General features: G+C 40.8%; 1 protein-coding gene across 12 annotated transcripts in view; it reads right to left on the bottom strand.

Annotated features, from left to right (window-relative positions):
* Thrb (thyroid hormone receptor beta) overlaps window positions 1–27,459 on the bottom strand; it is a 380,873-nt gene that overhangs the window by 262,403 nt on the left and 91,011 nt on the right. For 2 of the 12 annotated variants that reach the window (XM_030247720.1, XM_011244737.2), the window contains exon 2: window positions 16,115–16,223. The exons of the other annotated variants lie outside the window; for them this stretch is intronic. The gene's annotated coding sequence lies outside the window, so the exon portion shown is untranslated. The remainder of the gene's footprint in view (window positions 1–16,114; window positions 16,224–27,459) is intronic. 12 annotated transcript variants of the gene reach the window in all.

Raw genomic sequence — 27,459 nt, 5'->3', positions numbered from 1 at the left:
TGGACTGAGCGCAAAGGACCCAAGGAGCTGAAGGGGTTTGCAGTCCCATAGGAGGAACATCAATATGAACTAACCAGTAACCCCAGAGCTCCCTGGTACTAAACCAGTAACTCTAATTCTTTTCAGACAGTTTGTTCTCTCAGGTGCAATTCCCAACACCCTTCCTATGACATCTCACTGTCCCGGAATCCTTATTTTCAGAAAAATACATGCACGATGCCTCCTCTTGCTCATATGCTCCACACACCCAGGGTTTCTCCGTAGTCCACTGTGACGAGTTTTATAACAGTGTTGTCAGGATGACTCTATCTTTGATAGTGTGTTAGGTGAGGTGTGCATTGATGATGTATAGGGAACAGAAGTTTCCTTCAGTTCCTAAACACAGCAAACAAACAAATAAACAAAAACCAAAAACAAAACAAACAAGCAAAAAAAATCACCTCACAGATGGAAAGGCCTACACATCCAGAATATTCCCTAATGACTCATACTTGGCTGAAGAAACTTCCCCTAATACATAATGAATAATGGCAAGGAGTGCTACCAAGTCACATCAGAGGTAATGCAGGTGAAGGCATTCGGCCACTCCCTCCCTTATATCAGTCACAGCTTTACATCTTACAAACTCAAACAGGCAAAGGATTCCCCATGCTAATGGGTGAAGCCTTGGCCACTGTGATGCCAGCTTCACCATGATGGCACTGGTGGCCAGGCATTCAACTACATTCACCATCTGAACATAGGGCAAGATGTAACTTTTGTTTTATAGCTTTGCTTTTATGTTACGTGTACTGATCTGCATATGCACCAGATGTATCCCTGGTGTCTGAGAGGATGTTACATCCCTTGTAATTGGAGTTACAGATAGCAGTGAGCAGCTGTGTGGATGCTGAGAACAGGAACAGGGTCCTCTATAAGAACAGCAAGTGCTCTTACCTGCTGGTCATCATTCCAATCGTCTTAAGGAATAGTCAGCTTATTCTTTAAGAGTTAATTACTGAGCATTAATTAAACTCTATTTGCATGCAATTTTCCAAAGAGCCTCACGAGAAAGAATTATTATTAAACCTATTTATTTTCCAGATGAAGAAGCAAGGCTCAATGTAGATAAGAAATTTCAAGAAAGTTAAGTGATGGATCCAGGACTCCCAAACAGTTTAATTCCTAAATGCACTGCCTTATTTCTAATCAGTAGAAAGCTGGAGATCCTCTCTAAAACAAGAAAACCTATAAGAGGTAAAGTCAGCTTAAGATAAGGAAATCCCTTAAAGAGGTACAAATTTATCATTTTGCAACATTTATGAAGATACTAGAGACCCCAGGCAACACCATGAGGGGTTTAAGTCCACAAGAAGGAAGATTTTAACTAAATGAACACAATACTGAGACATGATTCGACTGTCTCTGCAACTAATGACAGATGGATACCTTATCTTTCTTACTGATAATTTGTTAATAAATTATATTATCTGTGAATTTTCCTTCGCAATGTTTAGAAAGCCATCATAGAAATTGTTCTCAGTGTTAAAATCAAACATGGCTTTTTATTTCTATCTATCTATCACCTAGTGTGTGTTGATAACCAGGACAGGAAGTACTGAGCTTTTAGCACCTTCCTGAAGGAGAAATGCAGACTTCACTTCTTGTCTGTCCTCTGTCACAGGCACAGTAAGCAGGCACATCCTCAGGCTGCCTAGGATACTCTCAAAGCCATAGAGTCATAACCCAGTCCCTTACCATCAGGAACTTTGGTTTCCAGAGTCCTGTCACACAAATGTGAAAAGACATGAGGTACAGAGCAGATGGGAGCTTCCATATCTAGTAGGTGAGAAGAGTGAGGCTTCAATCTTACAATAGTGGGAAATCCGAGGTTCTAATTTAAATCTTTCTACTAAATGGTAACTGGTAAAACACAATCCTCAAGAAATTCTAATTTATAACATTCTTACTTTTCAGCTATATGCAATTGAACCACCATTAATTTCAACCTACCACCAAGATGTCACTGAATGGAAAGCTGGGAGAGATTTTCAAAATTAGTGTCTCTCTGCTGTGGTGCCACCTGAGCCTAATGCCTATAAAAAAATATAAGCTACCAAATTAAGGATATTTGACATTGAATCAAAGCAAATGTCTAGCTCAGTGTTCTGGAAAGAACGTCTTGAGTCTGACTTATGAAAAAGTCAGTCACAGACATTTCTTCTGCATATAGTGATACCCTTGAGTTCTGGTGGTCTCTGCTTATCAGTGACTGCGCAGATGAGTCAAAGATCTATAACCATTTTAGTCAAACCACACTGACACTATTTCTCACCAAACATCTGAAGATAAACAAACATTTCATTTGCTTGTCTGGGTATGCCTATCGTAGAGTCAGGGCATGCCAAGTCCAGAGAATTGAATAAAAATGTTCAAAATCAAATTGTGCATGAGACTCTTGCACCCCAATCTTTGTCTATCACCCTGAAAAAGAAAGACATCTGGGAAATGTAATTTGTGGAGATTGTCATGTGGAATATCAGAGCTGTGAATGTGGGAGGTCACCAGACATTCTCCAAGATCCATCTTTTGCAAGGACTTCCAATTATGCCTCTATAGAATCTCAAGGATTATAAAAGATTAAGTAGGGAAACAACACTCTTGCCTCAGCCCCACTCTGGCTGTGAATTCAAATAGCTTTGCAAAAATTCAACAGTTTTAAGCACAGGTTGCAGGACAAATATTTACTTTTAAAATGATTCTATGCCTTACAATGTTTTACATAGAGTAGAAGTGACTAATTTTCTTTCCTTTTGTTTATTGTTTTAGTAACTAATTTTTGACAAAATACTTTGTCTCTCATAAATTAAAGGGAACCTTTAGGCTGCTCTTTGCCCATGATCTGAAGCAATGGTCCACTTGCAAACACACTGATGGCAAGAAAGAGCTATAGAATCTGCTAAGAATGTAGTCCTTTACCTAATCTTGATCCTTCCTAAAAGTAAGGAAATATTCAGTGCAGGGCATTTTGACTGCAAGGGTGAGTTTCCAGTCATAAAACTTCACAAGTGACCAGACTCTCCAGGTCCTTGGATGACGCCTTGGAGGTCAGCCATGAGTCCTGGCTGCTGGAACAAGAACATAAACGTGACCATTTTCCCTACATTTGTTAGGGTGACACTGCAAAAGGCCACACAAACCTTTGACCAGCTGTCTATGAAGGTATATTGGATACTAGGGAATCAAAACAGGATGCCTAAACACACAGTCACCTCACAATGCACTTCTAATGGAAAAACTCAAGAAACAGGTACATTTTTCAAGTAGGTAAAGTAATTTAATTATTTAAAGTAGAAAAGACCCAGGGGCAAGCTAAGTCAAATGGTGTGCATTTAATTATAATGCACTGAATTTGGGGAGTCTCAGGAAAAACATTAAATATGAAATATTTTCAGAGGCAGCACTCATATGTATGGCTAAAGGGATGTATATTCAAATATTTATATTAATAAAACAAATATTCTTCCTGACAATATAAACAGAAATGGATGTAGAAAGTACTATATATTATTATTTTCTTCTGTGTTTTAAAGAATTTAAATAAGTATCCAGATATCTGTTTTTATATGTGTTTATAATGTTTTTATTTTGTTTCTTTTTTTTTTTTTTTTTTTTTTTTTGCAGCGCTGGGGTCAAACCCAGGGCCTGTACACGCTAGGCCTGTACTTTACCACTGAGGTTTACCCCAGTCCTGTCATTTTTTTTTAAAGACTCTTAATATGTTGTTTAACTTCTTGTTAGAATAAAAAGGACTTGAATATTAGTATGGATATTTTAAAAGCAAGTATGTAGGATAATTTGATTATGAAACCTATCACTTTGATGTTAAAAAACAAGTATGTAAAGCAATTGCATAATTAAAAAATCAAACTTGATAAAATAATGAAAGTTTGTGAGATTAAAGTTAGAATAGTAATTCACTAGGATTATGACTCTTTAGCACTATGTATTTCTCTTAGTTTTATAGTTTGAAAGGAACATGGACAGAAGGCAGAAGGATGTCTCATTCATTAGAGTCTGTCTGTAGAGGAAGGAAAGAGTCATCCCTCCTGAAAGTGCTCACAGAGCAGCAGCACTTGGTGCACACCAGAGCTCAGACAAAGCATAAATCTAGCATCCCCACCATGAACATAGACTAGCATCCTCACTGTGCACATAGATGTTCATCTGTAGCAATGCTACTCATGCTTAAAACAGTCCATTGTTCTATATAAATTATAAGCCTTGATTATAAAACTGTTAGCAATACTGTAGATACAACACTCAAATGTGCTAATTCTTTCAACATAGCCCTCTTTCTATATTACTCATAAAGATTCAAGTTTTATGATTGAAGTTTTCCTTAAATAGAAAGAAATGTAAACATCTTCTGAAAGAACAGTTGTTAACAGCCATACTTAAGTGGCACTCACTTTCCTCCAAATAACAGTTTTGGACTTGGTTGCTCTGTCAGAGTGAAGCACTCCATACACTCTCTGATTCTAATAGCTGTCTTATAGACAGAAAGAGGAACACTCCCGAGAGTTATGAAGAAATGCTACCAAAGCTAAATTTTCCTATCCAGCATTAATATACTGATGGAAAGTAGCAAGTCTGGAAAACATTATGTGTCTTACTACAACTCTGAAGGGTGTTTTTTTTTTCCTGTCTTATATGTGGAGGTGTTGAGGCCAGTTAGGACTTGAACTTAGATTTCTCCAATAGTAAGCCCAGTTCCCTTCCCATTTCTGTGTAACTCTTTAACTAGATGTTCATATCACACAGAGCGAAAATAGGAAGGAAACAAGGAGACTAATAAAAAAGTGCTACCCATTTTCCATCAAAGATCGTCTCCAAGCTAAATATCCATAAGACACTTACAGAGGTGGGAACTGTCCTTTGTTGGTGGTGGGAGTACACTTTCTCTTGCTTGAACAACCTCCATGCTGATTTCCATAGTGGCTGCACAATTTTATATTCCCACCAGCCAAGCTATAAGGACTGCTCTTTCCTACATCTCCTTAGCATTCATAGGCATTTGTTTTCATGGTGCGAGTTATTCTGACTGGGCAATGGTCACATGACGAAGGACCCTAAGTCAATATACAACCATATAACTGAGCTCTCCCATTCCTGGGGTTATAGTCCTCCAGGAGTCAATATGCTCTAGAGCTACTTTCACATTCATGTGTATTGCTGCACTAGCCATAATAACTAAGAAATGTAACCATCTTGGAAGTCCATCAATAGATAGATGCTCAAAGAAATTATAGTAAAAGTGGAATTAATCTCAGGGAACTGAAATTATGACATTTGAAAGACTGTAGATAGCACTGGAGATTACCATGGCTCTTGGAATAGGAGATAAATACTATCTTTAACCTCATATATGGAACCGAGCTTTACAAAACCTGTACGATGAGTGATGAAAGATATGTGACATCAATGTGAAAATAGGCATATTCGGAGAGAGCAGAGACTGGCAAGAGGGACGGGAGAGGGGGGGGGGGGGGAAGGGAAGGGACTGTAGGAGACAAATCTGTAAGAAAAAGGGAGGCCCAAGGAATCTGACCTAGGTCCTCTACATGCCAGGGCTGAAAAGCTTAGTGCTCTTATGGGGATCCTGGCAGTGGAAGCAGGACTGTCCCTGACTTGGTTGCCTACTTATACAACCATTTTCCTTCTACTTGGTTGCCTTGCCCATCCTTGATATGATGGTGTGTGCCTGATCTTATTTTAGCTTGTTATGCAGTATGTGGTTGATGTCTCTGGGAGGCCTGCTCTTTTCTAAGGGGAGTTAGATAGGGATGTGTGTAATGGTTCATATATGCTGGGCCCAGGGAGTGAAGAATGTGGCTGATCTTTGCCCTTGTATGAAGAGTCTAGCTGAGGCTAAGGTAAAGAGATTTATATTAATTATACTGACGAAATAAATCTCAAAAAAGCCCAGCAGAGACTGTTCTCTGGTTAAGTCTCATGAAGAGCATTTTGAACAATTGAAGCAAGCTTAGAAAGGAAAAATATAAAATATATGGTATTAAAAGGGCAATGGGGAGTGAAATGGAGTTGAATCCTGTATTCAAGGATTGAATTAAGGGTGTAGTGACCTTGAAGCAACATCCCACCCAGCTAAGTTTAGGTTCAGGCATGGTAGTACAAGCCTTTAATTGCAGGAGGCAAAGACAAAATCTCTGAGTTCAAGGCCAGCATACAACAAGTTCTAGGTGAAGAAAAGCTTAACTATAGGCTTGGTGGCCAGCAACTTTAAACCCAGTGCTTAGGAGACAGGCATGCAAATCTCTGAGTTCAAAGTCAGTCTACAGAACAAGTTCCAGGACAGCCAGGCTTACACAATGAAGGAGTTGGAAAACAGAAAGCTGGTGATAATGTAATAGAACAAGCCTCAGCAAGCAGCAAAACTCAGCAGCTTTGGCCACATGGCTCTGGCTTTAGAGGCCAGAATAGAAGGGACTATTAGGACAATTGATGCTGGTGAGCTGGAGCTAAGAAAGCATGATTAAGGAATCCGGGGAGCTGCAGGTTACCGTGCAGACATGGCCAAGTCCAAGAACCACACCACACACAACCCGTTCCACAAATGGCACAGAAATGTCATCAAGAAACCCTGGTCACAAAGATACGAATCTCTTAAGGGGGTTGACCCCAAGTCCCTTAGGGACATGCTCTTTGCCAAGAAGCACAACAAGAAAGGCCTGAAGAAGATGCAGGCCAACAAGGCAAAGGCAGTGAGTGTACTCGCAGAGGCCATCAAGGCCCTGGTGAAGCTTCAGGCCATCAAGTCCAAGATGCCAGAGGGCCCCAGCCTCAAACTCGATGTCTGGCTTTCATCACTTATCTCAAGCTTGGAAAGCAGATATGAAGCTACATGGCCAAGGGTCAAAGGCTCTGCCAACTGAAGCCTAAGGTTCAAACCAAGGCAGGGGCCAAAGCTCCAGCTAAGGCCCAGGCTTCACCTCCAGCCCAGGTCCCTGTAAAGACCCCATAGAAAAGGCTCCTGCCAGTGTGAAGAGAGATGGACAGCTGTGACACACCTACCCACACACAATTTGCAGGTGACCAGTGTCCTATGCTGATTTTACAAATAAACTCAGGCAAGAAAAGAAGAAGAAGAAGAAGATCAGTATCACTGACATGAAGTCTTCTTCTGGTAGCACAAAGAAGCTGTGTTCCAGAGATAGCCAAGGTTGTACCTTGTCCTGCCACCGGACTTGGTAATGTGTAAGAGTTTCTGTGGTACTGGTTTTGAAGGCATGAAGGGGTCATGAAGAGCAGCTGAGGCTTGGCAGAGTGAGAGGTCATGGAAGGCCATTGGAGAAGGTGCAGCCTCAGTTGCAGTTGATGGCCCCAGACTAAAGGAGTCATGCAAAGGATTTGAGACTGTGCACCATGAAGAGAGCCTATGAGAGCCTATTGGTGAACCCTAGTTACAGTGGACTACCCCGGTGTATTGGAGATGCCAGCACCATGGGATAACCACCAAGAACAGCAGCAATGGAGTAGATCAACCTGAACATACAGTGCTACAGAAGGCAGAGCTGGATAAGTGACACCAGTCCTTTGGAGGAGCCCAGAGGCTCGTGTGTGGATTATAGACTCTGGAACAAAAAGCTGTAACATTGAAGCTGCCTTGAAGACCCCAAGATGTTTGTGATTCCAGAGTCATGCGCTATCTGCTGAGGAAAGCAGGAAGTAAAAACAGCCCAGGAGAAATTACTTTGTCGAAGCCAACGAAGATGAAAAAGAAGTTGGAGATCTGAAGACCTCCTGGAAATCAGACATGGAGATGCAGAGTTTGGAGTTTGCCCAGCTGGCTTCCTGTGTTGCTTTGGGGATTACATTTAAGTGATTGGATCAATCTCAGAAGAGACTTCAAACTTTGTACTTTTAATATTGTGGAGACTGCTACAAACTATGAGGACCTTTGAAGTTGGACTAAATGTATTTTGCATTACACTATGTTTAAGTATGGCTCCCATAGACTCATATGTTTGACAAAGCCATATGATAGCCAGGGAGTGGAATGTGATGGTTTGTATATGCTTGGTCCATGGAGTGGCACTATTAGAAGGTGTGCCTCTGTTGGAGTAGGTGTGTCACTGTGCGTGTGGACTTTAAGACCCTCATCCTAGCTACCTGGAAGTCAGTATTCTGCTAGCAGCCTTTAGATGAAGATGTAGAACTCTCATCTCCTCCTGCACCATGCCCATCTGGATACTGCCATGGTCCTGCCTTGATGATAATGGACTGAACCTCTGAACTTGTAAGCCAGCCTCAATTAAATATTGTCCTTTATAAAACTTGCATTGAAAAAAAAATAAAATAAAACTTGCATTGTTCATGGTGTCTGTTCACAGCAGTAAAACCATAACTAAGAGAAGGTGGATCTAGGGGAGAGGGGAGGTGGAGGGAGAGACAGGAGGAAGTGGGGGAGGGGAAACTGAAGTTAGGATGTAATATATGAGAGAAGAGTTAAAAAAGAACAAGGCATATATAAAAACGTCATTACTGTAGATATTAATTTTAAACATTAACTTTAAAAGAAGTCTAAAATTTTCTTCAGCATTTCACAAAGCTTCCTATAGATATAAGGTACTTTGCAGATGAAAATAAGGTTGGTCAGTGGTCAGATTATTTATGCTTCAGTCACAGCATCACATAAGTGTCTGTGCATGTTTGTCTGTGTGGTATGTGCATGCATGGGTGCGTCCATCCGTGTTTGTGTGTGTGTGTGTGTGTGTGTGTGTACCTTTGCACATAAAGAGGCCACAGGGTGACATTGTGTGTCTTGCTGTATCATTGTCTGTCTTATTCCCTTAAGGCAGAGTCTCTCAGGCACTTGGAGCTAAGAAGGTAGTCAGCAAATCTCAGTGATTTTCCTGTTTCTGACTTGGAGTTTCAGAGCTGGAACAACAGCCATGTGCAGCCATTCTCACTTTTTACCTGCTTATGATTCCCAACTTGGACTGGATACCTGTATAGCAAATATTCTCATCCACTGACATATATCTCAATCACTCCCTGCAATTGCATCTAATTGCATCTGTAATGGAGGAAAGAAGAAAGCAGGCTGCAAACCTCCACAGAAATATTTAAAGGCACAGTTGCATAGTGGAGGACATTGGGATCCTCCAGGAAGGAGAGGAGGGAAGACAAATGCTACAGTGTGACTTTTGCTTTATGGCTCTTTCAAACCACATGTCTGAAAACTGAGACCACAAGAGAGAAAATCCAGATGAAGGAAATAGCTCATGGTTTCCAATGGCAGATGTAATAGGCACCTATGAGTTAGGATAGGAGAGTGACCTTGTACAGTAAGCGTGTGGGTTCCCTTGACCTTCATCAAAAGTAAGCAAAGCACATGATTCTGGTCAGCTCTGTGAGCAGGCATGTCTTTGGATACATGCTGCACCACTTGGTCAGTTCTGTTAACAGGCATGTGTATGTGCTGTTACATAATGAGATCCTGGTATGCCAGTCTTCTGGACAGAGGACCTTGCTCTATGCTCTCTGGGTTCAGGTTAGACTCCAGAAAAGTAATGCCTTTGCTAGGGCAGGGTGACTTTGGTCTTAACAAAGCCTAAAACTAAACTTCAATTAGTTCTAGCTCACTTGTCAGAAAACTGAATGCCTAAAGAAACAAAACTCGAGAGGAGACATGTCTGCCCACCCAGGAGGGCTTTGCCAGAGCACCTGGGAGAGCCATCGTGGTTCCCAGATCCCTCCGAGGCTAGTCTGCACAGGTGAGAGTGTGGACTACAGAAGCTAACAGTTTCTGGGACAGGCAGAAGTGACACAGCTTCTGAGACAGACCCCATTTCGGGCTCCAGGCATCCAGGCACCTTCCCTGCCAGAGGAGAGGTTCGCCCCACCCGGGAGAGCTTTGCAAGATCACCTGGGGGAGCCATCTTGGTTCCAGGATCCCTCCGAGATTAGTATGCGCAGGTGAGAGTGTGGACTACAAAAGCTAGCAGCTTTTGGTACAGGCCCTGTTTCAGGACTTCATCTTTTGCCAGGAGCCAGGTCCAAATGCCAGATATCTGTGCACCTCCCCTACAAGAGGAGAGCTTGCCTGCAGAGAGTGTTCTGAAAACAGAAACTCAGGAGAGAGCTAGTCTCCCAGGTCTGCTGGTAGAGGCTAACAGAATCATGAGACGAACAAGCTTTAACCAGAGACAACTATAAAACTAACTCCAGAGTTACCAGATGGTGAAAGGCAAACCTAAGAATCTTATTAACAGAAACCAAGATCACTCACCATCATCAGAACCCAGCACTCCCAACTCAGCCAGTCCTGGGCACCCCAAAACACCCGAAAAGCTAGACCCGGATTTAAAAGCATATCTCGTGATGATGGTAGAGGACATCAAGAAGGACTTTCATAACTCGCTTAAAGAAATACAGGAGAACACTGCTAAAGAGTTACAATTCCTTAAAGAAAAATAGGAAAACACAACCAAACAGGTGATGGAATTGAACAAAACCATACTAGACCTAAAAAGGGAAGTAAACACAATAAAGAAAATACAAAGTGAGGCAACGCTGGAGATAGAAACCCTAGGAAAGAAATCTGGAACCATAGATGTGAGCATCAGGAACAGAATACAAGAGGTGGAAGAGAGAATCTCAGGTGCAGAAGATTCCATAGACAACATCAGCACAACAATCAAAGAAAATGCAAAATGCAAAAAGATCCTAACTCAAAACATCCAGGAAATCCAGGACACAATGAGAAGACCAAACCTATGGATAATAGGAGTAGATGAGAATGCAGCTTTTCAACTTAAAGGGCCAGCAAATATCTTCCAAAAAATTATAGAAGTAAACTTCCCAAACCTAAAGAAAGAGATGCCCATGAACATACAAGAAGCCTACAGAACTCCAAGTAGACTGGACCAGAAAAGAAATTCCTCCTGACACATAATAATTAGAACAACAAATGCACTAAATAAAGATAGAATATTAAAAGAAGTAAAGGGAAAAGGTAAAGTAACATATAAAGGCAGGCCTATCAGAATTACACCAGGCTTTTCACCAGAGACTATGAAAGCCAGAAGATACTGGACAGATGTTATACAGACACTAAGAGAACACAAATGCCAGCCCAGGCAACTATACCTAGCCAAACTTTCAATTACCATAGCTGGAGAAACCAAAGTATTCCACAACAAAACCAAATTCACACATTATCTTTCCATGAACAAAGCCCTTCAAAGGATAATAACAGAAAAAAACCAATACAAGGATGGAAACTATGCCCTAGAAAAAGCAAGAAAGTAATCCTTCAACAAACATAAAAAAAGACAGCTACAAGAACAGAATGCCAACTCTAACAACAAAAATAATAGGAAGCAACAATAACTTTTCCTTAATATCTCTTAAAGTCAATGAACTCAATTCCCCAATAAAAAGACATAGACTAACAGACTGGCTACACAAACAGGACCCAACATTTTGCTGCTTACAGGAAGCCCATCTCAGGGGAAAATATAGATACTACCTCAGAGTGAAGGGCTGGAAAACAATTTTCCAAGCAAACAGTCTGAAGAAACAAGTTGTAGTAGCCATTCTAATATTGAATAAAATCGACTTCCAACACAAAGTTATCAAAAAAGACAAGGAGGGGCACTTCATACTCATCAGAGGTAAAATCTTCCAAGAGGAACTCTCAATTCTGAATATCTATGCTCCAAATGCAAGGGCAGCCACATTCATTAAAGAAACTTTAGTAAAGCTCAAAGCACACATTGCACCTCACACAATAATAGTGGGAGACTTCAACACACCACTTTCATCAATGGACAGATCATGGAAACAGAAACTAAACAGGGACACAGTGAAACTAACAGAAGTTATGAAACAAATGGACTTAACAGATATCTACAGAACATTTTGTCCTAAAACAAAAGGATATACCTTCTTATGAACACATCATGATACCTTCTCCAAAATTGACCATATAATTGGTCACAGAGCAGGCCTCAACAGATAAAAAATATTGAAATTGTCCCATGCATCCTATCAGATCACCATGGACTAAGGCTGATCTTCAACAACAACATAAATAATAGAAAAACAACATTCACATGGAAACTGAACAAATGATACCTTTGTCAAGGAAGGAATAAAGAAAGAAATTAAAGACTTTAGAGTTTAATGAAAATGAAGCCACAACATACCCAAACTTATGGGACACAATGAAAGCATTCCTAAGAAAAAAACTCATAGCTCTCAGTGCCTCCAAATAGAGGCTAGAGAGAGCACACACTAGCAGCTTGACAAAACACCTAAAAGTTCTAGAACAAAAGGAAGCAAATTCACTCAAGAGGAGTAGACTGCAGGAAATAGTCAAACTCAGGGGCGAAATCAACCAAGTAGAAACAAGAAGAATTATTCAAAGAATCAACCAAATGAAGAGCTGGTTCTCTGAGAAAATCAACAAGATTGATAAACCCTTAGCCAGACTCACTAGAGGGCACAAGGACAGCATCCTAATTAACAAAATCAGAAATGAAAAGGGAGACATGACAACAGATCCTGAAGAAATCCAAAACACCATCAGATCCTTCTACAAAAAGCTATACTCAACAAAACTGGAAAACCTGGATGAAATGGACAAGTTTCTAGACAGATACCAGGTACCAAAGTTAAATCAAGATCAGGTTTATGATCTAAATAGTCCTATATCCCCCTAAAGAAATAGAAGCAGTAATTAATAGTCTCCCAACCAAAAAAAGCCCAAGACCAGATGGGTTTAGTGCAGAGTTCTATCATACCATCAAAGAAGATCTAATCCCAGTTCTTCCCAAACTATTCCACAAAATAGAAGAAGGTACTCTACCCAACTCATTCTATGAAGCCACAATTACTCTGATACCTAAACCACAAAAAGACCCAACAAAGATAGAGAACTTCAGACCAATTTTTCTTATGAATATTGATGTAAAAATCCTCAATAAAGTTCTCGCTAACCGAATCCAAGAACACATCAAAACAATCATCAATCCTGACCAAGTAGGTTTCATCCCAGGGATGCAGGGATGGTTCAATATACGGAAATCCATCAAAGTAATCCAGCATATAAAGAAACTCAAAGACAAAAACCACATGATCATCTTGTTAGATTCGCAGAAAGCATTTGACAAAATCCAGCACCCATTCATGATAAAAGTCTTGGAAAGATCAGGAATTCAAGGCCCATACTTAAACATGATAAAAGCAATCTACAGAAAACAAGTAGCCAACATCAAAGTAAATCATGAGAAGTTGGACTAATCCCACTAAAATCAGGGACTAGTCCACTTTCCTCCTAACTATTCAACATAGTATTTGAAGTCCTAGCCAGAGCAATTTGACAACAAAAGGAGATCAACTGGATACAAATTGGAAAGGAAGAAGTCAAAAATGTCACTTTTTGCAGATGATATGATAGTATATATGAGTGACCCTAAAGATTCCACCAGACAACTCCTAAACCTGATAAACAGCTTCGGTCAAGTAGCTGGATATAAAATTAACTCAAACAAGTCAATGGCCTTTCTCTACACAAAGAATAAATAGGCTGCGAAAGAAATTAGGGAAACAACACCCTTCACAATAATCAAAATTAATATAAAATACCTTGGCGTGACTCTAACTAAGGAAGTGAAAGATCTGTATGATAAGAACTTCAAGTCTCTGAAGAAAGAAATTAAAGAAGATCTCAGAAGATGGAAAGATCTCCCATGCTCATGGATTGGCAGGATCAATATAGTAAAAATGGCTATCTTGCCAAAAGCAATCTACAGATTCAATGCAATCCCCATCAAAATTCCAACTCAATTCTTCAATGAATTGGAAAGGGCAATTTGCAAATTCATCTGGAGTAACAAAAAACCTAGAATAGCAAAAACTCTTCTTAATGATAAAAGAAATTCTGGTGGAATCACCATGCCTGACCTAAAGCTGTACTACAGAGCAATTGTGATAAAAAACTGCATGGTGCTGATGTAGGGACAGACAAGTAGACCAATGGAACAGAATTGAAGACCCAGAGATGAACCCACACACCTATGGTCACTTGATCTTTGACAAGGAAGATAAAACCATGCAGTGGAAAAAAGACAGCATTTTCAACAAATGGTGCTGGCAACAACTGGCAGTTATCATGTAGAAGAATGCGAATTGATCCATTCCTATCTCCTTGTATTAAGATCAAGTCTAAGTGGATCAAGGAACTCCACATCAAACCAGAGACACTGAAACTTATAGAGGAGAAAGTGGGGAAAAGCCTCAAAGATATGGGCACAGGGGAAAAGTTCCTGAATAGAACAGCAATGGCTTGTGCTCTAAGATTGAGAATCAAAAAATGAGACCTCATAAAATTACAATGCTTCTGTAAGGCAAAAGACACTGTCAATAAGACAAAAAGGTCACCAACCGATTGGGAAAGGATCTTTACCAATCCTAAATCAGATAGGGGACTAATATCCAATATGTATAAAGAACTCAAGAAGGTGGACTCCAGAAAATCAAATAACCCCATTAAAAAATGGGGCTCAGAGGTAAACAAAGAATTCTCACCTGAGGAATACCGAATGGCAGAGAAGCACCTGAAAAAAATGTTCAACATCCTTAATCATCAGGGAAATGCAACTCAAAACAACCCTGAGATTCCACCTCACACCAGTCAGAATGGCTAAGATCAAAAATTCAGGTGACAGCAGATGCTGGCGTGGATGTGGAGAAAGAGGAACACTCCTCCATTGTTGGTGGGATTGCAGGCTTGTACAACCACTCTGGAAATCAGTCTGGTGGTTCCTCAGAAAATTGGACATAGTACTACTGGAGGATCCAGCAATACCTCTCCTGGGCATATATCCAGAAGATGCCCCAACTGGTAAAAAGGACACATCCTCCACTATGTTCATAGCAGCCTTATTTATAATAGCCAGAAGCTGGAAAGAACCCAGATGCCCCTCAACAGAGGAATGGATACAGAAAATGTGGTACATTTACACAATGGAGTACTACTCAGCTATTAAAAAGAATGAATTTATGAAATTCCTAGCCAAATGGATGGACCTGGAGGGCATCATCCTGAGTGAGGTAACACATTCACAAAGGAACTCACACAATATGTACTTACTGATAAGTGGATATTAGCCCAAAACCTAGGATACCCAAGATATAAGATACATTTTCCTAAACACATGAAACTCAAGAAAAATGAAGACTGAAGTGTGAACACTATGCCCCTCCTTAGAAGTGGGAACAAAACACCCTTGGAAGGAGTTACAGAGACAAAGTTTGGAGTTGAGATGAAAGGATGGACCATGTAGAGACTGCCATATCCAGGGATCCACCCCATAATCAGCATCCAAATGCTGACACCATTGCATACACTAGCAAGATTTTATCGAAAGGACCCAGATGTAGCTGTCTCTTGTGAGACTATGCCGGGGCCTAGCAAACACAGATGTGGATGCTCACAGTTGGCTAATGGATGGATCACAGGGCTCCCAATGGAGGAGCTAGAGAAAGTACCCAAGGAGCTAAAGGGATCTGCAACCCTATAGGTGGAACAACATTATGAATTAACCAGTACCCCGGAGCTCTTGACTCTAGCTGCATATGTATCAAAAGATGGCCTAGTCGGCCATCACTGGAAAGAGAGGCCCATTGGACACGCAAACTTTATATGCCCCAGTACAGGGGAACGCCAGGGCCAAAAAGGGGGAGTGAGTGGGTAGGGGAGTGGCGGTGGGTGGGTATGGGGGACTTTTGGTATAGCATTGGAAACGTAAATGAGCTAAATACCTAATAAAAAATGGAAAAAAAAACTAACAATTGAGAGATCAGAAATCTATTATGTGTGATTTTTTTTTTTTTTTTACTTATAAGCATTACTCTAGGAACTGACCGCATTCATAAATAAGTTTCTATATAAATTTTATTGTCAAATATCTTTTATAAATGATAACATTAAGATAAAATTTAGGGTGAAAAGTATAAGCAAAAGATTAAACAACTACCCAAATTCCATAATACAAATATAACTAATCTTTACAATTAGGTACAAAAGCCCAGAGATACACACCTGACACAGGGTCCTTGAAGTAGAGGATTGAGGGTTGTCATGCAAAGGTCTTTGGGTGTTTATTGTTGGTATTGTCTGGACCATTTCTCTCTTCCAGGAACAGAAGGTACTAGAAAGACAATCCTTATTCAGCACAGGGATTCTGGGACGAACCTCCACAGTCTGAAAGTAAGCCTTTAATGTCCCTCCTGCCCACAGAGCTGGCCTGAGCCATTGAACTGTTCATAAATAAAATATCAACTCTTGATCTCCATTTTACAGCTCTATGATGGGCAGGCTAGCCTGGAAGCTTACTGGCTCCAGAATCTCAGTAGTCCACAGCAAACCAATTCTTGTTCTTGCTGACCCATGCTATTTCTTGGTCTCCTCTAGCCTCCTTTAAAATCACTATTCCCATTGCCCAACTTCTTTGGTAGAGAAACCTAAGTCCAGCCTTTCCTGTTGTACACACCTCCTTCCTACTCAGTGTGTCAGAACCCATCAGAATTTCTAACTACTCTTCCTGTTTCATATCTTGGTTTCAGTCTCTTTCTTTATCTGCCCATGACCTTCCTTGGCCCTGATGAATGGTCCTTAGACATTCTAAAGACTTTCACCAACATTTCACTGGGGGGCCGAAATAAGAGGGAAAGAGAAGGACTAAAGATGCTCTGGAAACAGGTTTAAAGCCTTGGGTACAGCAGATGTATGGATCTGCTTCTGCTTTTTCTCCCCATCTTCACTTTTCCTCCATTCCACTCTCATATGCATAAATATAAACTACACATTTCCTGGTCAGGGTTTCACACTATATTCAGAACCATTTCAAATTATGTTATAGTGTGAGTATGTGTGTGTGTGTGTGTGTGTGTGTGTGTTCCCTGAATCTATGTCTGTGAACAATGTGTGTGTTTGGTGCTCAAGGAGTCCAGAAAAGAGTGCTGGATCCTCTGTAGCTGGAGTTATGGATGGTTGTGAACTACCATGTGGATGCTGGCAATTGAACCTTGGTTCTTCTAAAGAGCAACCAGTGTTCTTAATTGCTGAGCCACGTCTTTAGGGACCAGAACTTTTTTTTTTTTGATCCTCAGTCAAGCCTGGCTGGTTCCACTTTACTACCCTCTAGGTCTATCCTTTACTCTCTTGAATGCCTCCAACTCACCAAGTCTTACCTCCTCTTCTCTTTTTCATGACCTCAGTATTTCCATGTAATTCTGTGTGGTGGTTTGTATGAGAAATACACCCCCACCATGGGCTCTTGTATTTAACTGGTGAGGCCATCTGGATTATGGAACCTTTAAGGAGATAGAGCTTTGCTTAAGGAAGTCCATCAAACCAGCTGGGCTTTGAGTGACAACCTGGCCCCACTTTCTACTTCCTTTGGTTGGCTTCTTGTTCTGGCCACAGGGCCTTCCTTGTTATGAAGGATTCTATCCCTCTGCAACTATAAGCCAAACTAAACTATTTATTCATTAAGCTACTTGTGTTGTGCTATGATCTCCTCTCTTGGTAAAGCTGATGTAAAAAGAATCAGTGAACAAGGCCACTCTTTCAAAAACTATACATCTAAATTGCCCTTCAAATAAATACAATAATCTGAAGGCTTCCCACTGACAGGACTAGAATATGCCCCTATATGAGAGGGTAGTGGGTGGCAGTAGGTAGTAAGATAAATATCACATGGTAATCCAGTACTGATTGCACAGGTTCATAATCCCAGTGACTCTAAAGGGAGAGGCAGGAAGATGGCAAGTTCAAGGCTTGACTTGGCTACACAGTAAAACCTAGTCTCCAAATGGAAGAGAAAAAACTGAAAAAGGAAGAGGTGGGAATAACCCAATAGAAGCTTACTCAGCTTGTCCAGGCCACTAAAGCTCAGCCCATAGTCCCACAAGTAACTAAGTAACTAAAATAAAAGAGAAAGCATGTGTTCTCTTGTTTTCTTTCACATGTAAACTCTGGTTTTAAAAGGGATGAATGTGATGAGAAGCTTTAGCCTCCGATGCAATGAGTTCAAAGACAGCAGAATAAAGGACAACTGGTAAAGTGAACATGAAGAAAAAGATATCGGAGGTGCCTATGAGCATGATGTATACTTCTCTCCTTTCCCAGGCAGGGCTAATATCCTCAATAAGAAAATCTTTTATATATAAGGAAAAATAACAGACTATTAAATGAAGATTATCAACAAGTTCTTGATATTGGAAAAAAAAACAAATGTCCAGTGCAGACACACACACAGACACACACACACACCCGAAACACGCACATATACTAGAGCTTTGTTCAAAAAGAACATCAGAAAAGAATTTGGTACCAACCAGAGTTACAACCACATTAAATCTATTGACAGAATAGGAAATGTAAGCATCTCGTAAATTTTCAGTGGTGCTAAAACTAGCAAAAGCCTTGTTAAGGGGCATTTGGATAATGTTTTTCAAATAGTAAATTCCCTTTAATCCTGGAAGTACATTGATGGAAATTTATCATCCAGATATGTTTGTCCAAATAGTTACATGGAAAGCTTCATAAATATGCTAAAGTTACTCCCAAATTTAAAATATTGCAAACAATAAACACACATATAAACAAACTCTATAAGTACAGCGTGAGATACCAGTTAAAAGAATTTTAGCTCATGTAGGTCATAAAATGCAATGGGGTCATTTAAAAGAAATGATTGAAACAGGAAATCTTCAGAACATCTTAAGAGAAAAAAATGAAAGAATTGAATAATGAGTGCTGAATTTCTTATATATTAAAGGCACAGAGGAATTAAGAAACAGCATTCTTCATTCCTAGTCAACAATTTTTATCCACTTATAATGTGAGATTTATTTTCCAAAACACATTTTATTCAGCCAGTGCCTGAAGTCTGCCATTTCCTTGTTTATTTTTGCACTACCCTGCCAAATTGACTCCAACCAGCCCACAGCTCAGCCATGCTAAGCATCTTTCATTTCTTGAATGATCCCTGGTCCTTTGGGCACAGCCTCTTGTACAAGCTCTTGCCTATGCTTGGAACTTTCTCTCCATTCCACCTCAGTTTTTCACACTTCCCCAGACTTCAGGAGAATCAGCTCTCTTCTCAAAAACCCACATATAATTTTGATTTACTTCCTAATTTTGCAATTACCCATGTGTAATTAATATATATTTCTCTCTTATTAATTACAAAGTCACAGAAAGTTGATAGCATCTATGTAATACGCTTCTGCCGATCACCGAGCCATCAGAGATGTCTGGCTAAGAAACTAATCAATTAATCAATCAAACACTTTACGCCGCTCTCAATCTACCCAGCTGGCTCTTGTTTATCCATCCATTATTTATCCATCTGTACGTTCATCCTGTAGTTGTATTAAAGATGGAAGAAAAAAGACCAATAGCCATGGCCATTATCTGGAGATTGGAGCTGAAGAAAGGATTGGAAAATGGTGTTTTATAAGTATTTATTATGCATCTCTACATTTTCTATAAACTGAATAATTAAAAATCATTCATCATAAAAAGCAATTATGTTCCTTTGGTGACATTTTGTATGTTAGAAACTTTCCTTACTCTACAAAGGTAATTAATAGTGTCACAATATCCTGTTCCTAAAACTCCATAGTGCTGACACAGCTATAGGCTAACACAATTCTCTTCCTTGCCACTTGAATTCAGCTATAGTTCAAGTATAGAGTAAGTGGTTTTGAGTGTTAGTGTACACATGAAAAGACACTCTTCATAAAAAATGTTAGAAGATCCCTGCACCACCACCACTACTAGGAGCTTCAGGCACACTGTCACTGTCTTTTCACAGAAGGAGCAATGTGTGAGGAGCAGTCTCTTGATTATGATTAATGAACAAAGGTATCTCTTTAACCTAATTCACCTCAGATAACCTCCCCTTGATAAAATTATCAGTTCCAGCAGTAATTTAAAAATTTAAGAAGGGAAATTCTCAATAATTATGGAAGAATTCTTGAAATGAATAACTTAAGATCTTTTGTGGTCTCTAACTCTCTACTTTATCTCCTAGTGTGTCCTTAGAAGCCTTTTAGTCTGAAGAACTATCTCCCTGGAAAGAAGACCACCCCAGCTCTGGTCATCATTACACACAGCCACCAAGTCCACTTTTATTCATTGAATTTGGTTGAAAACAAGAGTCTAAGACTTCTGCTTTAGATTCTTAATTGGAAGCAAGTCTAGATTTAACACAGGGCCCCAGAAAATACTCTAAAGGAGGTGCTCTCTAGATAGAAGTAAAACAGGACCTTTCTGTATTGGCTTACTTTGCCTTCTCTGAAATATTCTATAAAGAATGATGGCGTATGGTTATTTATCAAATTCTCCATCCTTCTGTATTGGCTACTTTCACAATTACATGAACTTTTGGAGTTGGCGAGAAGACATGGGATGTGTCATTCATACACAGAACAAAGAAATCTGATTCAGGTAAAACACAGAAGAATACTGAGGTGGGGTAATCAGAAGGAACTGGTGTCTGTGAAAAAATGGTGTCCTCCTTTAGAGAATGGGAATGCATGAAGTCATTCATCTGCAGAATAATTCTCTTTTTGTGTAGTTAAAGTGTGCTGTTTGTGATTGCAAAAGCTAAGATTAGTCACTTGACTAGAAACAGTTCCTCTTATACAAGTGACCTCTGGAAAGAAGTGAAAAGGACTTCCTTGTACTCTAGCACACTCCAATGAGTACATTGTAAAGCTTATTGATATGGAAGCACTGCACACAAACCCCATGTGTCCCTGACCCATGCCACAGCCACCAGTAAAGAGCTTACCCCTAGGTTAAGGGCAGGCTGCAAAAGGCCAGAGGAGGGAATCTTATAGAGGCAGAGGCAGATTCTAAATTGTATCTGGATTTTGACTTCATGGTTACATACATATGTAAGAAATCACTGAACCTTAGCATGTGTGACCTGCCACAATGTAATACTTTGGCTAAAACAGAAGCAGGCTGCAAGTGTTTTCTGGAGGGTCAGGGGACTCTGCATTAGAGAGAGGACTACTTAATAAGAAAAACAGCATGACCTGCTTGTCATTTACAAGGTCTAGTAAGATTTTTATGGTCTAGCAAGAATTCTATTACAAATGATGTTTTGCAGATGTCCCAAAGATGGGCTTCATTAATAAAGACAGGAGAAAAATTGTGTAATTGGAAATGTTCACTTTTTATTAATCACCAGGAAAAGACATCAGGCCACCAGTCTGCTACTTGGGAGAGTAAACTACTTTGAAAAGTTCTACAGCAGAAATTTCTTTTCACCTCTGATTTTGAGATTCCTTACTTCTATGGAGAGGAGCACCCACATAAGCAACACATGCCTGGGGGAATTCAATGCACTGCAATGCACATACATGTACATATTTGTATGCTGGAGGAGTAAAGGGGGTTTAATAAACTGTCTCTCAACATTAAGGAATCACCTCTTGCTTTTCATGCAGCATGTTCTGCTTTAAACCTTTGAGATTCAGGACTATTTCTTGTAAACATGGATCCTGCGATTATTTTGTTACTAGGACAAAGGTAATAATCCACAGTTCCTCTAAACAAGACAGAACTAAGTAGCTTGGATAGTGGTTTAACAGAAAAGCAAATGAACCAGGTAACCAAGAAGTAATGGAGACAACTAGAACCATCTGTGTTCACTGCCATCTGTGGGAGGTGGGGCTCTGCTTCCAAAAGGAAACAGCTCAATGAAGCTTCTGTAAAGCTTCCAGGCACCTCACCCTGAGCTGGTCTCATTCTTCTCCCAATCCTAACATATGTGCTAACCCAAACTAAATTCTCAATCATTTTTTCAGTAGTACTTTGTTCATATGAAATGGTACAATATACACAATGTACCCTTTAGAAACTACTATATGGGCCAGACAATGGTTAAGTGGGATAGGGCCCTTGATGCTGCGCATGAGGACTTGAGGACCTGAACTGCATTTTCAAGATCCACTTGATAGAAGAAGAGAACCAACACCTGCGCAAATTGTCCTCTCAATCCCACATGTGCTGCTACACACTCGTGCAGGCTCGCACATGCGTGCGCGCGCACACACACATATGCATGTGTACAGGCACACACTGACACATACACACATTCACATGCATACAATTGAATGTGTACTTTCAGCCCTCTCGTCCTAGGTGGCTTTTCTGCTTAATGTCAGGCTGTCCAAACTGCAGCATCTGTGTGGATTCCTACATAAAGGTTCATATGTCTTCTGACAGAGTCTCTCTGGAGGGCGGAGACTTTATTTCCACAATCTGAAATATGTTCTCTCCACCCTGTCTTCATCCTATGTTCCCAGGACAGAAGCTTGGAACTCGGGCCAACACAACTGCCAAACCATGTTTGCCTCCTACAAGCATCGGCCTGCCTTTTCTTCTTACATTGCATGTCCTTGTTACATTGACATTGTGTGTAAATGGTGTGTAAATGAGAGTCAGCAGTCTCCCCTTTTTTCCCACCTGATGTGAACTCTCTGTCCACTGGTCACAGTCAGGGTCACTGTTTGAGAATACGGAGCTGGCTACTTCCTTGTCCCAGACTTTTCAAAGCTTCTACATTTCATGCAGAATAAATCCCTAACTCTCCTGTTTCGTACTGAAGGTCACCCACAGGGGGGGAATGCCATCTCACTGTTCCAGTGTGTCCCTCATTTCACACATACTTTTGCTCTTGTCCCTCACTCCAGTTTTTGTAATCTTGCTGGGGTTTCTTCTAAATAGAAAACACTGCTTTACTTTTACAAAGGCAAGACTCTCTCCAGGCCAGCCATTGTCCTAGCCTGTACACACTTCAAAGTCAATTTCAAAGGAGAGGAATCATGATGTAATGCTAAGAACGAGGGTTTGCCTTCAGATCACCTAAGGTTCCAAAGCAAGAAGCAGAGCTTTCTTGTTATCAGGCTTAGTACTTAAGTTTCCCAGGCACCTTGGCTTTCTTGCATCTACATACACAGGACAATGGTTTCTAGACAGCCGGCAGATCACAGAACCAACCTCTTGTTTGTGAAGAGGACTGTATTTTCAAGATACAGTGCCCTTGAAAGTAACCTATACATAGATTATGGGCCACACCAGTACAGCTCAGAGACTAGACCAAAGGCCTGGGGATCCCTCAGGACTTTAGTGGTTCCATTCTAGTGACTTCAGTAGGGGGACACATGGATCATTTTTTAAAAAGTCCTGTTCCCTGAGCTGGATACAGGAAGGGCATAGGAAAAGTACCTATGTGGTTACATGCCTCATACCTCTCTTTAAGATATGTCAGACCAGCCACAGATGGTTGTGATGAAAGGAAAGATTGTTTTCCAGGCCTGGGAGGGCAGTTGGTCCCAAATGAATCTAAGGAGTGCCTCAGGAATGCCCCTTCCCAATGCAGCCATTTCCAGACAATTGCTATACACAGATGCAAAATATCCAACTTGGAGTCATTCTTAAGACAACCTAGTGCAAGTTGGCAGAGACTTCCATTGAGACACCATCATAAACCAGCGTTCCCCTCTATCTAAATCCATTTCTCCCCCTTTCCTACGAGAGACACTGAAGACAAGACTACTTCCCAGTAAACCCACACATGGTTAACCTGTCTCCATCTGCTCTGAGTATGCAGACACAATGTTGCAACAATAGGAGTGAAGACAGGAGCAAGCTCAACAGCAACATACATCAGGACCCAGGGAGAGCTTAATAGCAGCACACATCAGAACCCAGGGTGGCCTATGGGCCAAGAAACAGTTTTATGTGGGCCATGGGGCACAGGGTAAAAGTTGGGAAACAGTTACCAACATTTAAAAAAAAGTTGTGAAAAAGCTGGGGCTTTGGCATCAATGGGACAAAATTTGAACAGAACACCCATGTCTGAAATTGGGGAACCAGGTTTCATTTGTTGGCCTCCACACTGTCCTCTACCCTGTTCTTTCCCTGCTCAGTTCAGAGAGCATCCAAGCTGCTCAGCTGTGACTAATTCCAGATTGTAGTTTTAAAGTTTAAAGCAGTTGCCACTTTGACCAAGTCTGCTACTCTTTTTGGAAACCAAACCCCACTCTTCTAGGAAAGCCACCTCTGTGGGCTGGTTCTGGTTCTGGTAGCTTGCATCACCTACCAAGATGCCCTGGACTAGCCAAATCAGAATTGTTCAGCTATAACTCGCTAAGTGAACAAAATTGAAACACAAGTCTCTTTCTCCACTTTGTGTCAGTTCTAGAACATTCTAAAGGAGACCATGACATGAATGTGGGAAGATTTTTTTTTCCTGACATATATAAGGAACCCAGGTTCTTTTTCCAGAAGGCCTGGTCATCAGAGTTTCTTCAGGCCTTAAGCATCAATATGGACTCTGTTGACAGCTTAGAGCCAGAGACACTATATAGTCTTTGCCATAGAACTCACTGACTCACAGACATCCTGGCTCTGAAGGGGATACAGCAAAGCCCAGCAGATCTGGACTATGCTTCCCATGTGTGGGTTAATGTCTCAGGCAATTGCTATGGTCAGGCAGGCAATCAAACTGCAGTGTTGAGACTATAAAAGGGCAAGTGCCCCATGGAGTCAAAATTATAAAGTATTGTTCAGTAGCATAATATGTAGCTGCCAACATTTTGCCTCTCATTATTACAGCAATGCTTTCAGAAAGAGATGCAGTTAAGGTTGTCAGAATTTCAATTTAACCCCTCTTTGAGGCTCTTAAAAACTCACTCATGCTGAAACTTGCCTTTCAGATTCTAAGCCAGATATGTGCTTTGTTTTGAACCTGTTGTTCTCTAATGGAATTCGAGAGGAAGGCATTCTTAAGGATCTTTCTCCACACCCACTTCCTATCTTGATTCTCTTTGCCTCCTTCTCCCAATCTCCTGCCAAAGCCTAGAGACACTGACCCAAGCAATGTGAAGATACACTCCACTGGGAGGATTAAAGGCCTTTGCAGGATTTATAAAAATAGCTGCAGCAATGACCAGCACTCAACAAGCAGGCATCTGTCCTGTGGTGACCACTGAGGGCAACTGCATCCTTGCCACTCTGTCTGTGGCCAAGAGTGATGATATGGTTGAATCAATAGGGACTTGGGAAGGCTTCCTCAAATAAAAGATAACCAGGGGCAGCTGGAAAGTTTCCTTACAGGTGTGGCCTGCAGGTAGGTGACAATCTCACCACTGATGGATGATCTGGTAGGAAGGAAGCAGAGATACTGTCCCAAGGCTACACTTGCATGGCAAACTCAGTGATGTCTCCACTCAGTGATGTCTCCAGGGATCGTTGGAATCGAAGTCCACATGATAGCCCTAAAAGCAGCACCTTTTTCTGGGACATCACGGGAAGGAAGATGGACAAAGCAATAACTCACTGGTAACTACTCTGTGTCTGAGCAGAATGCTTCATATTTCATTATCACCAGTATCAGGGCCATCAAGAGGAAGGAGGCCCCTCAGCCCCACTCTCCAGAGGGAACACATTTGAGGGACCCTCCCCTATCTGCCATGCATGACTTCACAATACTCTCAGGTTTCCTTAGCTCCTTCCTAGCACAGTGGTGGTCTAACCAGATTTATATGCTAATTGGTATCTGAGATGTCACTGTATAGAATATTCACTTCTGGACAGCCTACAAAACATGTTAGGTCTAAAATGCATGAGCCTCATTATAGAAGTCCCAGAACCTGGGAAAATGCTGAATCCTCAGGCCTAGGGCTCAAAGAAGCAAGAGTTATGGAGCTATCTCAGGTTACAGCTTAACACAGATGTTCTCTCTTGTCAGTGGTGCCCAGCTACCTTCCCAGTCCTTTTTCTGGGAAAAAAAAAACTGTATATATTTTAAACTCTTGGAATTAAGAAAATTGTAGTAAGAATACTGCCCCCAACTCTTCATTTTAGCATGACGAATGCATAGCCTGGGAGTTTGCCAAGTATTGCTGGGATGATTTAGGCAAATCTAAGGCAGCGTGGCCGATAATTCTCATCTGCTGCTACAAAAGCAAAGATGTTTATAGGAGGCCACCGTGCTTGGCCTGAAGCAGTTATATAGCAAAGAGTGGAGATGTGTCTCAGACAGAGGTCAGGTGCGTTATTCTTTTTCCCCTTTCCCATTCAGTTTTACTGATGTCCAGTCTATCAGTGTAGCCCCGATACCGAAACTAAACTAAAACTGGCTATATAGCTAAGGCTTCTCAGGTGTTTAATCCTCCTGCATACGCTGCCCAAGTGCTAGGAATTTTGAGCATGGGTCACTAGACTCAGCTAAAATATTTCATTTTTAAGCCATGACAAGTGTTATTATTAATATTTTAGAAAGTATCCAGAAAGACAATCACCTCCACTTATACTTATGATCTAAGTATTTCCTACTCTAGTTCAATTCCAAACCTCATATGTTTCTGATATTCTGTTTATTCTTCTTTAAGATGACTGGTTAAGCTGTTCCATTTCCCATTTTTAAAACCCAATTCCTTTCTCCTGTTCTCTTATTTTTCCCAAATACATCACCATCATCATCATTATCAACTTCATCCTTACCATTCATCATCATCATGGTAAAATAAACATAATCATATTTATATAATTATCAGCATTATTACCTAATTCGCACCTCATCATATCCTATCACCACCGCCATCATCATCACTTCACCCTAAGCACCTTCTGTATGCCAGGCATTCCTCACCTCGAGAATCTGGCTTGCTCTTCACAGAAATACTGGGAACTCTTCCCACCCTTGGTTTAAGATGCAGAGGCTGGAATTCAGAGCTGGTGAACAATCTACACAGAGCACCTCTGTGCAATTGGCACACATGCTCAGAGACTACAGAGTCTCTGCCCTGGAAGCTGCACTCTGTGGCCTTATGGAGAGGTCCGAATGAGTGTATCAGCGCTACCAAGGCATGCCCATATGCATCTTCTCCTGTGTCACTCATCGATACACAGCAAATTTGCTTAAACGAGAAACCTCCAGTTTATTACTTCCAAGTCCAGGGAAATTATGGAACATTGTTGAATATTTTGTCCCAAACCAGAGAGAAACCTATTTTATTTGATAATTAATTCTAGAATTTTTATTTTATTGGTTATTTTGTTTATTTACATTTCAAAATGTCATTGCCCTTCCCAGTTAAACCCCCTATCCTCTCCCATCCCCTCTGCTTCTATGAGGGTGCTCCCCCACCACTGCCTTCTGCCTCAGCGCCCTAGCATTTCCCTACAATGGGTCATTGAGCCTCCACCAAGGGGCTCCCCTTCCATTGATGCCAGATAAGGTAGTCCTCTGCTACTTATGCGACTGGAGTCATGATCTAAAGTAATTCTATGGGCTTTACCTTTAAAAACTGATATTCAATCACCCTCAGATAACTATGAATGCTTTTTTCCCT

The sequence above is a fragment of the Mus musculus genome, chromosome 14, assembly GCF_000001635.26.
Source record: "Mus musculus strain C57BL/6J chromosome 14, GRCm38.p6 C57BL/6J".
Classification (NCBI taxonomy): domain Eukaryota; kingdom Metazoa; phylum Chordata; class Mammalia; order Rodentia; family Muridae; genus Mus; species Mus musculus.
The sequence above is the reverse complement of the archived record's forward strand: the minus strand, read 5'-3'. Positions and strand labels throughout refer to the sequence as shown.